We start from the raw sequence: 15,851 nt of genomic DNA, 5'->3' as shown, positions 1-15,851 counted from the left end.
GCCTACCTGTAGATTTTGGCCTCTAGCTCAGCCGGCACCTAGGGAAACATACCAAACCTGTGCATTTCTGAAAACTAGAGACCTAGGGGAATCCAAGATGGGGTGACTTGTGGGGCTCGGACCAGGTTCTGTTACCCAGAATCCTTTGCAAACCTCAACATTTGGATAACACATGTTCCTCACATTTCTGTGGCAGAAAGTTCTGGAATCTGAGAGGAGCCACAAATTTCCTTCCACCCAGCGTTCCCCCAAGTCTCCCGATAAAAATGATACCTCACTTGTGTGGGTAGGCCTAGCGCCCGCGACAGGAAATGCCCCAAAGCGCAACGTGGACACATCCAAATTTTTGAAAGAAAACAGAGGTGTTTTTTGCAAAGTGCCTACCTGTAGATTTTGGCCTCTAGCTCAGCCGGCACCTAGGGAAACCTACCACACCTGTGCATTTCTGAAAACTAGAGACCTAGGGGAATCCATGATGGGGTGACTTGTGGGGCTCGGACTAGGTTCTGTTACCCAGAATCCTTTGCAAACCTCAAAATTTGGCTAAAAAAACACATGTTCCTCACATTTCTGTGGCAGAAAGTTCTGGAATCTGAGAGGAGCCACAAATTTCCTTCCACCTAGCATTCCCCCAAGTCTCCCGATAAAAATGATCCCTCACTTGTGTGGGTAGGCCTAGCGCCCGCGACAGAAAACGCCCCAAAGCGCAACGTGGAAACATCCAATTTTTTAAAAAAGAAAATAGAGGTGATTTTTGCGAAGTGCCTACCTGTAGATTTTGGCCTCTAGCTCAGCCGGCACCCAGGGAAACCTACCAAACCTGTGCATTTCTGCAAACTAGTGACGTAGGGGAATCCAAGATGGGGTGACTTGTGGGGCTCTGACCAGGTTCTGTTACCCAGAATCCTTTGCAAACCTCAAAATTTGGCTAAAAAAACACATGTTCCTCACATTTCTGTGGCAGAAAGTTCTGGAATCTGAGGAGAACCACAAATTTCCTTCCACCCAGCATTCCCCCAAGTCTCCCGATAAAAATTATACCTCAATTGTGTGGGTAGGCCTAGCGCCCGCAACAGGAAACGCCCCAAAGCGCAACATGGACACATCCAATTTTTTTTAAAGAAAATAGAGGTGATTTTTGCGAAGTGCCTACCTGTAGATTTTGGCCTCTAGCTCAGCCGGCACCTAGGGAAACCTACCAAACCTGTGCATTTCTGAAAACTAGAGACCTAGGGGAATCCAAGATGGGGTGACTTGTGGGGCTCGGACCAGGTTCTGTTACCCAGAATCCTTTGCAAACCTCAAAATTTGGCTAAAAAAACACATGTTCCTCACATTTCTGTGGCAGAAAGTTCTGGAATCTGAGAGGAGCCACAAATTTCCTTCCACCCAGCGTTCCCCCAAGTCTCCCGATAAAAATGATACCTCACTTGTGTGAGTAGGCCTAGCGCCCGCGACAGGAAACGCCCCAAAGCGCAACGTGGACACATCCAATTTTTTTAAAGAAAACAGAGGTGTTTCTTGCGAAGTGCCTACCTGTAGATTTTGGCCTCTAGCTCAGCCGGCACCTAGGGAAACATACCAAACCTGTGCATTTCTGAAAACTAGAGACCTAGGGGAATCCAAGATGGGGTGACTTGTGGAGCTCGGACCAGGTTCTGTTACCCAGAATCCTTTGCAAACCTCAACATTTGGCTAACAGTTGTTCCTCACATTTCTGTGGCAGAAAGTTCTGGAATCTGAGAGGAGCCACAAATTTCCTTCCAACCAGCGTTCCCCCAAGTCTCCCGATAAAAATGATACCTCACTTGTGTGGGTAGGCCTAGCGCCCGCGACAGGAAGCGCCCCAAAGCGCAACGTGGACACATCCAATTTTTTTAAAGAAAACAGAGGTGTTTCTTGCGAAGTGCCTACCTGTAGATTTTGGCCTCTAGCTCAGCCGGCACCTAGGGAAACATACCAAACCTGTGCATTTCTGAAAACTAGAGACCTAGGGGAATCCAAGATGGGGTGACTTGTGGGGCTCGGACCAGGTTCTGTTACCCAGAATCCTTTGCAAACCTCAACATTTGGCTAACACATGTTCCTCACATTTCTGTGGCAGAAAGTTCTGGAATCTGAGAGGAGCCACAAATTTCCTTCCACCTAGCATTCCCCCAAATCTCCCGATAAAAATGATACCTCACTTGTGTGGGTAGGCCTAGCGCCCGCAACAGGAAATGCCCCAAAGCGCAACGTGGAAACATCCAATTTTTAAAAAAAGAAAATAGATGTGATTTTTGCGAAGTGCCTACCTGTAGATTTTGGCCTCTAGCTCAGCCGGCACCCAGGGAAACCTACCAAACCTGTGCATTTCTGCAAACTAGTGACGTAGGGGAATCCAAGATGGGGTGACTTGTGGGGCTCTGACCAGGTTCTGTTACCCAGAATCCTTTGCAAACCTCAAAATTTGGCTAAAAAAACACATGTTCCTCACATTTCTGTGGCAGAAAGTTCTGGAATCTGAGGAGAACCACAAATTTCCTTCCACCCAGCATTCCCCCAAGTCTCCCGATAAAAATTATACCTCACTTGTGTGGGTAGGCCTAGCGCCCGCAACAGGAAACGCCCCAAAGCGCAACATGGACACATCCAATTTTTTTAAAGAAAATAGAGGTGATTTTTGCGAAGTGCCTACCTGTAGATTTTGGCCTCTAGCTCAGCCGGCACCTAGGGAAACCTACCAAACCTGTGCATTTCTGAAAACTAGAGACCTAGGGGAATCCAAGATGGGGTGACTTGTGGGGCTCGGACCAGGTTCTGTTACCCAGAATCCTTTGCAAACCTCAAAATTTGGCTAAAAAAACACATGTTCCTCACATTTCTGTGGCAGAAAGTTCTGGAATCTGAGAGGAGCCACAAATTTCCTTCCACCCAGCGTTCCCCCAAGTCTCCCGATAAAAATGATACCTAACTTGTGTGAGTAGGCCTAGCGCCCGCGACAGGAAACGCCCCAAAGCGCAACGTGGACACATCCAATTTTTTAAAAGAAAACAGAGGTGTTTCTTGCGAAGTGCCTACCTGTAGATTTTGGCCTCTAGCTCAGCCGGCACCTAGGGAAACATACCAAACCTGTGCATTTCTGAAAACTAGAGACCTAGGGGAATCCAAGATGGGGTGACTTGTGGGGCTCGGACCAGGTTCTGTTACCCAGAATCCTTTGCAAAACTCAACATTTGGCTAACAGATGTTCCTCACATTTCTGTGGCAGAAAGTTCTGGAATCTGAGAGGAGCCACAAATTTCCTTCCACCCAGCGTTCCCCCAAGTCTCCCGATAAAAATGATACCTCACTTGTGTGGGTAGGCCTAGCGCCCGTGACAGGAAATGCCAAAAAAGCACAACGTGGACACATCCACATTTTTGAAAGAAAACAGAGGTGTTTTTTGCAAAGTGCCTACCTGTAGATTTTGGCCTCTAGCTCAGCCGGCACCTAGGGAAACCTACCAAACCTGTGCATTTCTGAAAACTAGAGACCTAGGGGAATCCATGATGGGGTGACTTGTGGGGCTCGGACCAGGTTCTGTTACCCAGAATCCTTTGCAAACCTCAACATTTGGCTAACACATGTTCCTCACATTTCTGTGGCAGAAAGTTCTGGAATCTGAGAGGAGCCACAAATGTCCTTCCACCCAGCGTTCCCCCAAGTCTCCCGATAAAAATGATACCTCACTTGTGTGGGTAGGCCTAGCGCCCGCGACAGGAAGCGCCCCAAAGCGCAACGTGGACACATCCAATTTTTTTAAAGAAAACAGAGGTGTTTCTTGCGAAGTGCCTACCTGTAGATTTTGGCCTCTAGCTCAGCCGGCACCTAGGGAAACATACCAAACCTGTGCATTTCTGAAAACTAGAGACCTAGGGGAATCCAAGATGGGGTGACTTGTGGGGCTCGGACCAGGTTCTGTTACCCAGAATCCTTTGCAAACCTCAACATTTGGCTAACACATGTTCCTCACATTTCTGTGGCAGAAAGTTCTGGAATCTGAGAGGAGCCACAAATTTCCTTCCACCCAGCGTTCCCCCAAGTCTCCCGATAAAAATGATACCTCACTTGTGTGGGTAGGCCTAGCGCCCGCGACAGGAAATGCCCCAAAGCGCAACGTGGACACATCCAAATTTTTGAAAGAAAACAGAGGTGTTTTTTGCAAAGTGCCTACCTGTAGATTTTGGCCTCTAGCTCAGCCGGCACCTAGGGAAACCTACCACACCTGTGCATTTCTGAAAACTAGAGACCTAGGGGAATCCATGATGGGGTGACTTGTGGGGCTCGGACTAGGTTCTGTTACCCAGAATCCTTTGCAAACCTCAAAATTTGGCTAAAAAAACACATGTTCCTCACATTTCTGTGGCAGAAAGTTCTGGAATCTGAGAGGAGCCACAAATTTCCTTCCACCTAGCATTCCCCCAAGTCTCCCGATAAAAATGATCCCTCACTTGTGTGGGTAGGCCTAGCGCCCGCGACAGAAAACGCCCCAAAGCGCAACGTGGAAACATCCAATTTTTTAAAAAAGAAAATAGAGGTGATTTTTGCGAAGTGCCTACCTGTAGATTTTGGCCTCTAGCTCAGCCGGCACCCAGGGAAACCTACCAAACCTGTGCATTTCTGCAAACTAGTGACGTAGGGGAATCCAAGATGGGGTGACTTGTGGGGCTCTGACCAGGTTCTGTTACCCAGAATCCTTTGCAAACCTCAAAATTTGGCTAAAAAAACACATGTTCCTCACATTTCTGTGGCAGAAAGTTCTGGAATCTGAGGAGAACCACAAATTTCCTTCCACCCAGCATTCCCCCAAGTCTCCCGATAAAAATTATACCTCAATTGTGTGGGTAGGCCTAGCGCCCGCAACAGGAAACGCCCCAAAGCGCAACATGGACACATCCAATTTTTTTTAAAGAAAATAGAGGTGATTTTTGCGAAGTGCCTACCTGTAGATTTTGGCCTCTAGCTCAGCCGGCACCTAGGGAAACCTACCAAACCTGTGCATTTCTGAAAACTAGAGACCTAGGGGAATCCAAGATGGGGTGACTTGTGGGGCTTGGACCAGGTTCTTTTACCCAGAATCCTTTGCAAACCTCAACATTTGGCTAAAAAAACACATGTTCCTAACATTTCTGTGGCAGAAAGTTCTGGAATTTGAGAGGAGCCATAAATTTCCTTCCACCCAGCGTTCCCCCAAGTCTCCCGATAAAAATGATACCTCACTTGTGTGAGTAGGCCTAGCGCCCGCGACAGGAAACGCCCCAAAGCGCAACGTGGACACATCCAATTTTTTTAAAGAAAACAGAGGTGTTTCTTGCGAAGTGCCTACCTGTAGATTTTGGCCTCTAGCTCAGCCGGCACCTAGGGAAACATACCAAACCTGTGCATTTCTGAAAACTAGAGACCTAGGGGAATCCAAGATGGGGTGACTTGTGGGGCTCGGACCAGGTTCTGTTACCCAGAATCCTTTGCAAACCTCAACATTTGGCTAACACATGTTCCTCACATTTCTGTGGCAGAAAGTTCTGGAATCTGAGAGGAGCCACAAATTTCCTTCCACCCAGCGTTCCCCCAAGTCTCCCGATAAAAATGATACCTCACTTGTGTGGGTAGGCCTAGCGCCCGCGACAGGAAATGCCCCAAAGCGCAACGTGGACACATCCAAATTTTTGAAAGAAAACAGAGGTGTTTTTTGCAAAGTGCCTACCTGTAGATTTTGGCCTCTAGCTCAGCCGGCACCTAGGGAAACCTACCACACCTGTGCATTTCTGAAAACTAGAGACCTAGGGGAATCCATGATGGGGTGACTTGTGGGGCTCGGACTAGGTTCTGTTACCCAGAATCCTTTGCAAACCTCAAAATTTGGCTAAAAAAACACATGTTCCTCACATTTCTGTGGCAGAAAGTTCTGGAATCTGAGAGGAGCCACAAATTTCCTTCCACCTAGCATTCCCCCAAGTCTCCCGATAAAAATGATCCCTCACTTGTGTGGGTAGGCCTAGCGCCCGCGACAGAAAACGCCCCAAAGCGCAACGTGGAAACATCCAATTTTTTAAAAAAGAAAATAGAGGTGATTTTTGCGAAGTGCCTACCTGTAGATTTTGGCCTCTAGCTCAGCCGGCACCCAGGGAAACCTACCAAACCTGTGCATTTCTGCAAACTAGTGACGTAGGGGAATCCAAGATGGGGTGACTTGTGGGGCTCTGACCAGGTTCTGTTACCCAGAATCCTTTGCAAACCTCAAAATTTGGCTAAAAAAACACATGTTCCTCACATTTCTGTGGCAGAAAGTTCTGGAATCTGAGGAGAACCACAAATTTCCTTCCACCCAGCATTCCCCCAAGTCTCCCGATAAAAATTATACCTCAATTGTGTGGGTAGGCCTAGCGCCCGCAACAGGAAACGCCCCAAAGCGCAACATGGACACATCCAATTTTTTTTAAAGAAAATAGAGGTGATTTTTGCGAAGTGCCTACCTGTAGATTTTGGCCTCTAGCTCAGCCGGCACCTAGGGAAACCTACCAAACCTGTGCATTTCTGAAAACTAGAGACCTAGGGGAATCCAAGATGGGGTGACTTGTGGGGCTCGGACCAGGTTCTGTTACCCAGAATCCTTTGCAAACCTCAAAATTTGGCTAAAAAAACACATGTTCCTCACATTTCTGTGGCAGAAAGTTCTGGAATCTGAGAGGAGCCACAAATTTCCTTCCACCCAGCGTTCCCCCAAGTCTCCCGATAAAAATGATACCTCACTTGTGTGAGTAGGCCTAGCGCCCGCGACAGGAAACGCCCCAAAGCGCAACGTGGACACATCCAATTTTTTTAAAGAAAACAGAGGTGTTTCTTGCGAAGTGCCTACCTGTAGATTTTGGCCTCTAGTTCAGCCGGCACCTAGGGAAACATACCAAACCTGTGCATTTCTGAAAACTAGAGACCTAGGGGAATCCAAGATGGGGTGACTTGTGGAGCTCGGACCAGGTTCTGTTACCCAGAATCCTTTGCAAACCTCAACATTTGGCTAACACATGTTCCTCACATTTCTGTGGCAGAAAGTTCTGGAATCTGAGAGGAGCCACAAATTTCCTTCCACCCAGCGTTCCCCCAAGTCTCCCGATAAAAATGATACCTCACTTGTGTGGGTAGGCCTAGCGCCCGCGACAGGAAATGCCCCAAAGCGCAACGTGGACACATCCAAATTTTTGAAAGAAAACAGAGGTGTTTTTTGCAAAGTGCCTACCTGTAGATTTTGGCCTCTAGCTCAGCCGGCACCTAGGGAAACCTACCACACCTGTGCATTTCTGAAAACTAGAGACCTAGGGGAATCCATGATGGGGTGACTTGTGGGGCTCGGACTAGGTTCTGTTACCCAGAATCCTTTGCAAACCTCAAAATTTGGCTAAAAAAACACATGTTCCTCACATTTCTGTGGCAGAAAGTTCTGGAATCTGAGAGGAGCCACAAATTTCCTTCCACCTAGCATTCCCCCAAGTCTCCCGATAAAAATGATCCCTCACTTGTGTGGGTAGGCCTAGCGCCCGCGACAGAAAACGCCCCAAAGCGCAACGTGGAAACATCCAATTTTTAAAAAAAGAAAATAGAGGTGATTTTTGCGAAGTGCCTACCTGTAGATTTTGGCCTCTAGCTCAGCCGGCACCCAGGGAAACCTACCAAACCTGTGCATTTCTGCAAACTAGTGACGTAGGGGAATCCAAGATGGGGTGACTTGTGGGGCTCTGACCAGGTTCTGTTACCCAGAATCCTTTGCAAACCTCAAAATTTGGCTAAAAAAACACATGTTCCTCACATTTCTGTGGCAGAAAGTTCTGGAATCTGAGGAGAACCACAAATTTCCTTCCACCCAGCATTCCCCCAAGTCTCCCGATAAAAATTAAACCTCAATTGTGTGGGTAGGCCTAGCGCCCGCAACAGGAAACGCCCCAAAGCGCAACATGGACACATCCAATTTTTTTTAAAGAAAATAGAGGTGATTTTTGCGAAGTGCCTACCTGTAGATTTTGGCCTCTAGCTCAGCCGGCACCTAGGGAAACCTACCAAACCTGTGCATTTCTGAAAACTAGAGACCTAGGGGAATCCAAGATGGGGTGACTTGTGGGGCTCGGACCAGGTTCTGTTACCCAGAATCCTTTGCAAACCTCAAAATTTGGCAAAAAAAACACATGTTCCTCACATTTCTGTGGCAGAAAGTTCTGGAATCTGAGAGGAGCCACAAATTTCCTTCCACCCAGCGTTCCCCCAAGTCTCCCGATAAAAATGATACCTCACTTGTGTGAGTAGGCCTAGCGCCCGCGACAGGAAACGCCCCAAAGCGCAACGTGGACACATCCAATTTTTTTAAAGAAAACAGAGGTGTTTCTTGCGAAGTGCCTACCTGTAGATTTTGGCCTCTAGCTCAGCCGGCACCTAGGGAAACATACCAAACCTGTGTATTTCTGAAAACTAGAGACCTAGGGGAATCCAAGATGGGGTGACTTGTGGAGCTCGGACCAGGTTCTGTTACCCAGAATCCTTTGCAAACCTCAACATTTGGCTAACAGATGTTCCTCACATTTCTGTGGCAGAAAGTTCTGGAATCTGAGAGGAGCCACAAATTTCCTTCCAACCAGCGTTCCCCCAAGTCTCCCGATAAAAATGATACCTCACTTGTGTGGGTAGGCCTAGCGCCCGCGACAGGAAATGCCCCAAAGCGCAACGTGGACACATCCAAATTTTTGAAAGAAAACAGAGGTGTTTTTTGCAAAGTGCCTACCTGTAGATTTTGGCCTCTAGCTCAGCCGGCACCTAGGGAAACCTACCAAACCTGTGCATTTCTGAAAACTAGAGACCTAGGGGAATCCATGATGGGGTGACTTGTGGGGCTTGGACCAGGTTCTTTTACCCAGAATCCTTTGCAAACCTCAACATTTGGCTAAAAAAACACATGTTCCTAACATTTCTGTGGCAGAAAGTTCTGGAATCTGAGAGGAGCCATAAATTTCCTTCCACCCAGCGTTCCCCCAAGTCTCCCGATAAAAATGATACCTCACTTGTGTGAGTAGGCCTAGCGCCCGCGACAGGAAACGCCCCAAAGCGCAACGTGGACACATCCAATTTTTTTAAAGAAAACAGAGGTGTTTCTTGCGAAGTGCCTACCTGTAGATTTTGGCCTCTAGCTCAGCCGGCACCTAGGGAAACCTACCAAACCTGTGCATTTCTGAAAACTAGAGACCTAGGGGAATCCAAGATGGGGTGACTTGTGGGGCTCGGACCAGGTTCTGTTACCCAGAATCCTTTGCAAACCTCAAAATTTGGCTAAAAAAACACATGTTCCTAACATTTCTGTGGCAGAAAGTTCTGGAATCTGAGAGGAGCCACAAATTTCCTTCCACCCAGCGTTCCCCCAAGTCTCCCGATAAAAATGATACCTCACTTGTGTGGGTAGGCCTAGCGCCCGCGACAGAAAACGCCCCAAAGCGCAACGTGGAAACATCCAATTTTTTAAAAAAGAAAATAGAGGTGATTTTTGCGAAGTGCCTACCTGTAGATTTTGGCCTCTAGCTCAGCCGGCACCCAGGGAAACCTACCAAACCTGTGCATTTCTGCAAACTAGTGACGTAGGGGAATCCAAGATGGGGCGACTTGTGGGGCTCTGACCAGGTTCTGTTACCCAGAATCCTTTGCAAACCTCAAAATTTGTCTAAAAAAACACATGTTCCTCACATTTCTGTGGCAGAAAGTTCTGGAATCTGAGGACAACCACAAATTTCCTTCCACCCAGCATTCCCCCAAGTCTCCCGATAAAAATTATACCTCACTTGTGTGGGTAGGCCTAGCGCCCGCAACAGGAAACGCCCCAAAGCGCAACATGGACACATCCAATTTTTTTAAAGAAAATAGAGGTGATTTTTGCGAAGTGCCTACCTGTAGATTTTGGCCTCTAGCTCAGCCGGCACCTAGGGAAACCTACCAAACCTGTGCATTTCTGAAAACTAGAGACCTAGGGGAATCCAAGATGGGGTGACTTGTGGGGCTCGGACCAGGTTCTGTTACCCAGAATCCTTTGCAAACCTCAAAATTTGGCTAAAAAAACACATGTTCCTCACATTTCTGTGGCAGAAAGTTCTGGAATCTGAGAGGAGCCACAAATTTCCTTCCACCCAGCGTTCCCCCAAGTCTCCCGATAAAAATGATACCTCACTTGTGTGAGTAGGCCTAGCGCCCGCGACAGGAAACGCCCCAAAGCGCAACGTGGACACATCCAATTTTTTAAAAGAAAACAGAGGTGTTTCTTGCGAAGTGCCTACCTGTAGATTTTGGCCTCTAGCTCAACCGGCACCTAGGGAAACCTACCAAACCTGTGCATTTCTGAAAACTAGAGACCTAGGGGAATCCAAGATGGGGTGACTTGTGGGGCTCGGACCAGGTTCTGTTACCCAGAATCCTTTGCAAACCTCAAAATTTGGCTAAAAAAACACATGTTCCTAACATTTCTGTGGCAGAAAGTTCTGGAATCTGAGAGGAGCCACAAATTTCCTTCCACCCAGCGTTCCCCCAAGTCTCCCGATAAAAATGATACCTCACTTGTGTGGGTAGGCCTAGCGCCCGCGACAGAAAACGCCCCAAAGCGCAACGTGGAAACATCCAATTTTTTTAAAAAGAAAATAGAGGTGATTTTTGCGAAGTGCCTACCTGTAGATTTTGGCCTCTAGCTCAGCCGGCACCCAGGGAAACCTTCCAAACCTGTGCATTTCTGCAAACTAGTGACGTAGGGGAATCCAAGATGGGGTGACTTGTGGGGCTCTGACCAGGTTCTGTTACCCAGAATCCTTTGCAAACCTCAAAATTTGTCTAAAAAAACACATGTTCCTCACATTTCTGTGGCAGAAAGTTCTGGAATCTGAGGACAACCACAAATTTCCTTCCACCCAGCATTCCCCCAAGTCTCCCGATAAAAATTATACCTCACTTGTCTGGGTAGGCCTAGCGCCCGCAACAGGAAACGCCCCAAAGCGCAACATGGACACATCCAATTTTTTTAAAGAAAATAGAGGTGATTTTTGCGAAGTGCCTACCTGTAGATTTTGGCCTCTAGCTCAGCCGGCACCTAGGGAAACCTACCAAACCTGTGCATTTCTGAAAACTAGAGACCTAGGGGAATCCAAGATGGGGTGACTTGTGGGGCTCGGACCAGGTTCTGTTACCCAGAATCCTTTGCAAACCTCAAAATTTGGCTAAAAAAACACATGTTCCTCACATTTCTGTGGCAGAAAGTTCTGGAATCTGAGAGGAGCCACAAATTTCCTTCCACCCAGCGATCCCCCAAGTCTCCCGATAAAAATGATACCTCACTTGTGTGAGTAGGCCTAGCGCCCGCGACAGGAAACGCCCCAAAGCGCAACGTGGACACATCCAATTTTTTTAAAGAAAACAGAGGTGTTTCTTGCGAAGTGCCTACCTGTAGATTTTGGCCTCTAGCTCAGCCGGCACCTAGGGAAACATAACAAACCTGTGCATTTCTGAAAACTAGAGACCTAGGGGAATCCAAGATGGGGTGACTTGTGGGGCTCGGACCAGGTTCTGTTACCCAGAATCCTTTGCAAACCTCAACATTTGGCTAACAGATGTTCCTCACATTTCTGTGGCAGAAAGTTCTGGAATCTGAGAGGAGCCACAAATTTCCTTCCACCCAGCGTTCCCCCAAGTCTCCCGATAAAAATGATACCTCACTTGTGTGGGTAGGCCTAGCGCCCGCGACAGGAAATGCCCCAAAGCGCAACGTGGACACATCCAAATTTTTGAAAGAAAACAGAGGTGTTTTTTGCAAAGTGCCTACCTGTAGATTTTGGCCTCTAGCTCAGCCGGCACCTAGGGAAACCTACCAAACCTGTGCATTTCTGAAAACTAGAGACCTAGAGGAATCCATGATGGGGTGACTTGTGGGGCTCGGACCAGGTTCTGTTACCCAGAATCCTTTGCAAACCTCAAAATTTGGCTAAAAAAACACATGTTCCTCACATTTCTGTGGCAGAAAGTTCTGGAATCTGAGAGGAGCCACAAATTTCCTTCCACCTAGCATTCCCCCAAGTCTCCCGATAAAAATGATACCTCACTTGTGTGGGTAGGCCTAGCGCCCGCGACAGGAAACGCCCCAAAGCGCAACGTGGAAACATCCAATTTTTTTAAAAAGAAAATGGAGGTGATTTTTGTGAAGTGCCTACCTGTAGATTTTGGCCTCTAGCTCAGCCGGCACCCAGGGAAACCTACCAAACCTGTGCATTTCTGCAAACTAGTGACGTAGGGGAATCCAAGATGGGGTGACTTGTGGGGCTCTGACCAGGTTCTGTTACCCAGAATCCTTTCCAAACCTCAAAATTTGGCTAAAAAAACACATGTTCCTCACATTTCTATGGCAGAAAGTTCTGGAATCTGAGGAGAACCACAAATTTCCTTCCACCCAGCATTCCCCCAAGTCTCCCGATAAAAATGATACCTCACTTGTGTGGGTAGGCCTAGCGCCCGCGACAGGAAACGCCCCAAAGCGCAACGTGGACACATCCAATTTTTTTAAAGAAAGCAGAGGTGTTTCTTGCGAAGTGCCTACCTGTAGATTTTGGCCTCTAGCTCAGCCGGCACCTAGGAAAACATACCAAACCTGTGCATTTCTGAAAACTAGAGACCTAGGGGGATCCAAGATGGGGTGACTTTTGGGGCTCGGACCAGGTTCTGTTACCCAGAATCCTTTGCAAACCTCAACATTTGGCTAACACATGTTCCTCACATTTCTGTGGCAGAAAGTTCTGGAATCTGGGAGGAGCCACAAATTTCCTTCCACCCAGCGTTCCCCCAAGTCTCCCGATAAAAATGGTACCTCACTTGTGTGGGTAGGCCTAGCGCCCGCGACAGGAAATGCCCCAAAGCGCAACGTGGACACATCCAAATTTTTGAAAGAAAACAGAGGTGTTTTTTGCAAAGTGCCTACCTGTAGATTTTGGCATCTAGCTCAGCCGGCACCCAGGGAAACCTACCAAACCTGTGCATTTCTGCAAACTAGTGACGTAGGGGAATCCAAGATGGGGTGACTTGTGGGGCTCTGACCAGGTTCTGTTACCCAGAATCCTTTGCAAACCTCAAAATTTGGCTAAAAAAACACATGTTCCTCACATTTCTGTGGCAGAAAGTTCTGGAATCTGAGGAGAACCACAAATGTCCTTCCACCCAGCATTCCCCCAAGTCTCCCGATAAAAATTATACCTCACTTGTGTGGGTAGGCCTAGCGCCCGCAAAAGGAAACGCCCCAAAGCGCAACATGGACACATCCTATTTTTTTAAAGAAAATAGAGGTGATTTTTGCGAAGTGCCTACCTGTAGATTTTGGCCTCTAGCTCAGCCGGCACCTAGGGAAACCTACCAAACCTGTGCATTTCTGAAAACTAGAGACCTAGGGGAATCCAAGATGGGGTGACTTGTGGGGCTCGGACCAGGTTCTGTTACCCAGAATCCTTTGCAAACCTCAAAATTTGGCTAAAAAAACACATGTTCCTCACATTTCTGTGGCAGAAAGTTCTGGAATCTGAGAGGAGCCACAAATTTCCTTCCTCCCAGCGTTCCCCCAAGTCTCCCGATAAAAATGATACCTCACTTGTGTGAGTAGGCCTAGCGCCCGCGACAGGAAACGCCCCAAAGCGCAACGTGGACACATCCAATTTTTTTAAAGAAAACAGAGGTGTTTCTTGCGAAGTGCCTACCTGTAGATTTTGGCCTCTAGCTCAGCCGGCACCTAGGGAAACATACCAAACCTGTGCATTTCTGAAAACTAGAGACCTAGGGGAATCCAAGATGGGGTGACTTGTGGGGCTCGGACCAGGTTCTGTTACCCAGAATCCTTTGCAAACCTCAACATTTGGCTAACAGATGTTCCTCACATTTCTGTGGCAGAAAGTTCTGGAATCTAAGAGGAGCCACAAATTTCCTTCCACACAGCGTTCCCCCAAGTCTCCCGATAAAAATGATACCTCACTTGTGTGGGTAGGCCTAGCGCCCGCGACAGGAAATGCCCCAAAGCGCAACGTGGACACATCCAAATTTTTGAAAGAAAACAGAGGTGTTTTTTGCAAAGTGCCTACCTGTAGATTTTGGCCTCTAGCTCAGCCGGCACCTAGGGAAACCTACCAAACCTGTGCATTTCTGAAAACTAGAGACCTAGGGGAATCCATGATGGGGTGATTTGTGGGGCTCGGACCAGGTTCTGTTACCCAGAATCCTTTGCAAACCTCAAAATTTGGCTAAAAAAACACATGTTCCTCACATTTCTGTGGCAGAAAGTTCTGGAATCTGAGAGGTGCCACAAATTTCCTTCCACCCAGCGTTCCCCCAAGTCTCCCGATAAAAATGATACCTCACTTGTGTGAGTAGGCCTAGCGCCCGCGACAGGAAACGCCCCAAAGCGCAACGTGGACACATCCAATTTTTTTAAAGAAAACAGAGGTGTTTCTTGCGAAGTGCCTACCTGTAGATTTTGGCCTCTAGCTCAGCCGGCACCTAGGGAAACCTACCAAACCTGTGCATTTCTGAAAACTAGAGACCTACGGGAATCCAAGATGGGGTGACTTGTGGGGCTCGGACCAGGTTCTGTTACCCAGAATCCTTTGCAAACCTCAAAATTTGGTTAAAAAAACACATGTTCCTCACATTTCTGTGGCAGAAAGTTCTGGAATCTGAGGAGAACCACAAATTTCCTTCCACCCAGCATTCCCTCAAGTCTCCCGATGAAAATTATACCTCACTTGTGTGGGTAGGCCAAGCGCCCGCGACAGGAAACGCCCCAAAGCGCAACGTGGACACATCCAATTTTTTTAAAGAAAACAGAGGTGTTTCTTGCGAAGTGCCTACCTGTAGATTTTGGCCTCTAGCTCAGCCGGCACCTAGGGAAACATACCAAACCTGTGCATTTCTGAAAACTAGAGACCTAGGGGAATCCAAGATGGGGTGACTTGTGGGGCTCGGACCAGGTTCTGTTACCCAGAATCCTTTGCAAACCTCAACATTTGGCTAACACATGTTCCTCACATTTCTGTGGCAGAAAGTTCTGGAACCTGAGAGGAGCGACAAATTTCCTTCCACCCAGCGTTCCCCCAAGTCTCCCGATAAAAATGATACCTCACTTGTGTGGGTAGGCCTAGCGCCCGCGACAGGAAATGCCCCACAGCGCAACGTGGACACATCCAAATTTGTGAAAGAAAACAGAGGTGTTTTTTGCAAAGTGCCTACCTGTAGATTTTGGCCTCTAGCCCAGCCGGCACCTAGGGAAACCTACCAAACCTGTGCATTTCTGAAAACTAGAGACCTAGGGGAATCCATGATGGGGTGACTTGTGGGGCTCGGACCAAGTTCTGTTACCCAGAATCCTTTGCAAACCTCAAAATTTGGCTAAAAAAACACATGTTCCTCACATTTCTGTGGCAGAAAGTTCTGGAATCTGAGAGGAGCCACAAATTTCCTTCCACCCAGCGTTCCCCCAAGTCTCCCGATAAAAATGATACCTCACTTGTGTGAGTAGGCCTAGCGCCCGCGACAGGAAACGTCCCAAAGCGCAACGTGGACACATCCAATTTTTTTAAAGAAAACAGAGGTGTTTCTTGCGAAGTGCCTACCTGTAGATTTTGGCCTCTAGCTCAGCCGGCACCTAGGGAAACATACCAAACCTGTGCATTTCTGAAAACTAGAGACCTAGGGGAATCCATGATGGGGTGACTTGTGGGGCTCGGACCAGGTTCTGTTTACCCAGAATCCTTTGCAAACCTCAAAATTTGGCTAAAAAAACACATGTTCCTAACATT

The 15,851-nt window shown here is 47.7% G+C and overlaps 1 protein-coding gene across 1 annotated transcript in view; it reads left to right on the top strand.

Annotated features, from left to right (window-relative positions):
* The window catches only part of LOC138279980 (cytochrome c oxidase subunit 4 isoform 1, mitochondrial-like), a 566,320-nt gene that overhangs the window by 298,956 nt on the left and 251,513 nt on the right, over positions 1–15,851 (top strand). The gene's annotated exons all lie outside the window — the stretch shown is intronic.

This window comes from Pleurodeles waltl, chromosome 2_2 (assembly GCF_031143425.1).
Source record: "Pleurodeles waltl isolate 20211129_DDA chromosome 2_2, aPleWal1.hap1.20221129, whole genome shotgun sequence".
In the NCBI taxonomy this organism is placed as follows: Eukaryota; Metazoa; Chordata; class Amphibia; order Caudata; family Salamandridae; genus Pleurodeles; species Pleurodeles waltl.
This window is presented reverse-complemented; position numbering and strand designations above follow the sequence as displayed.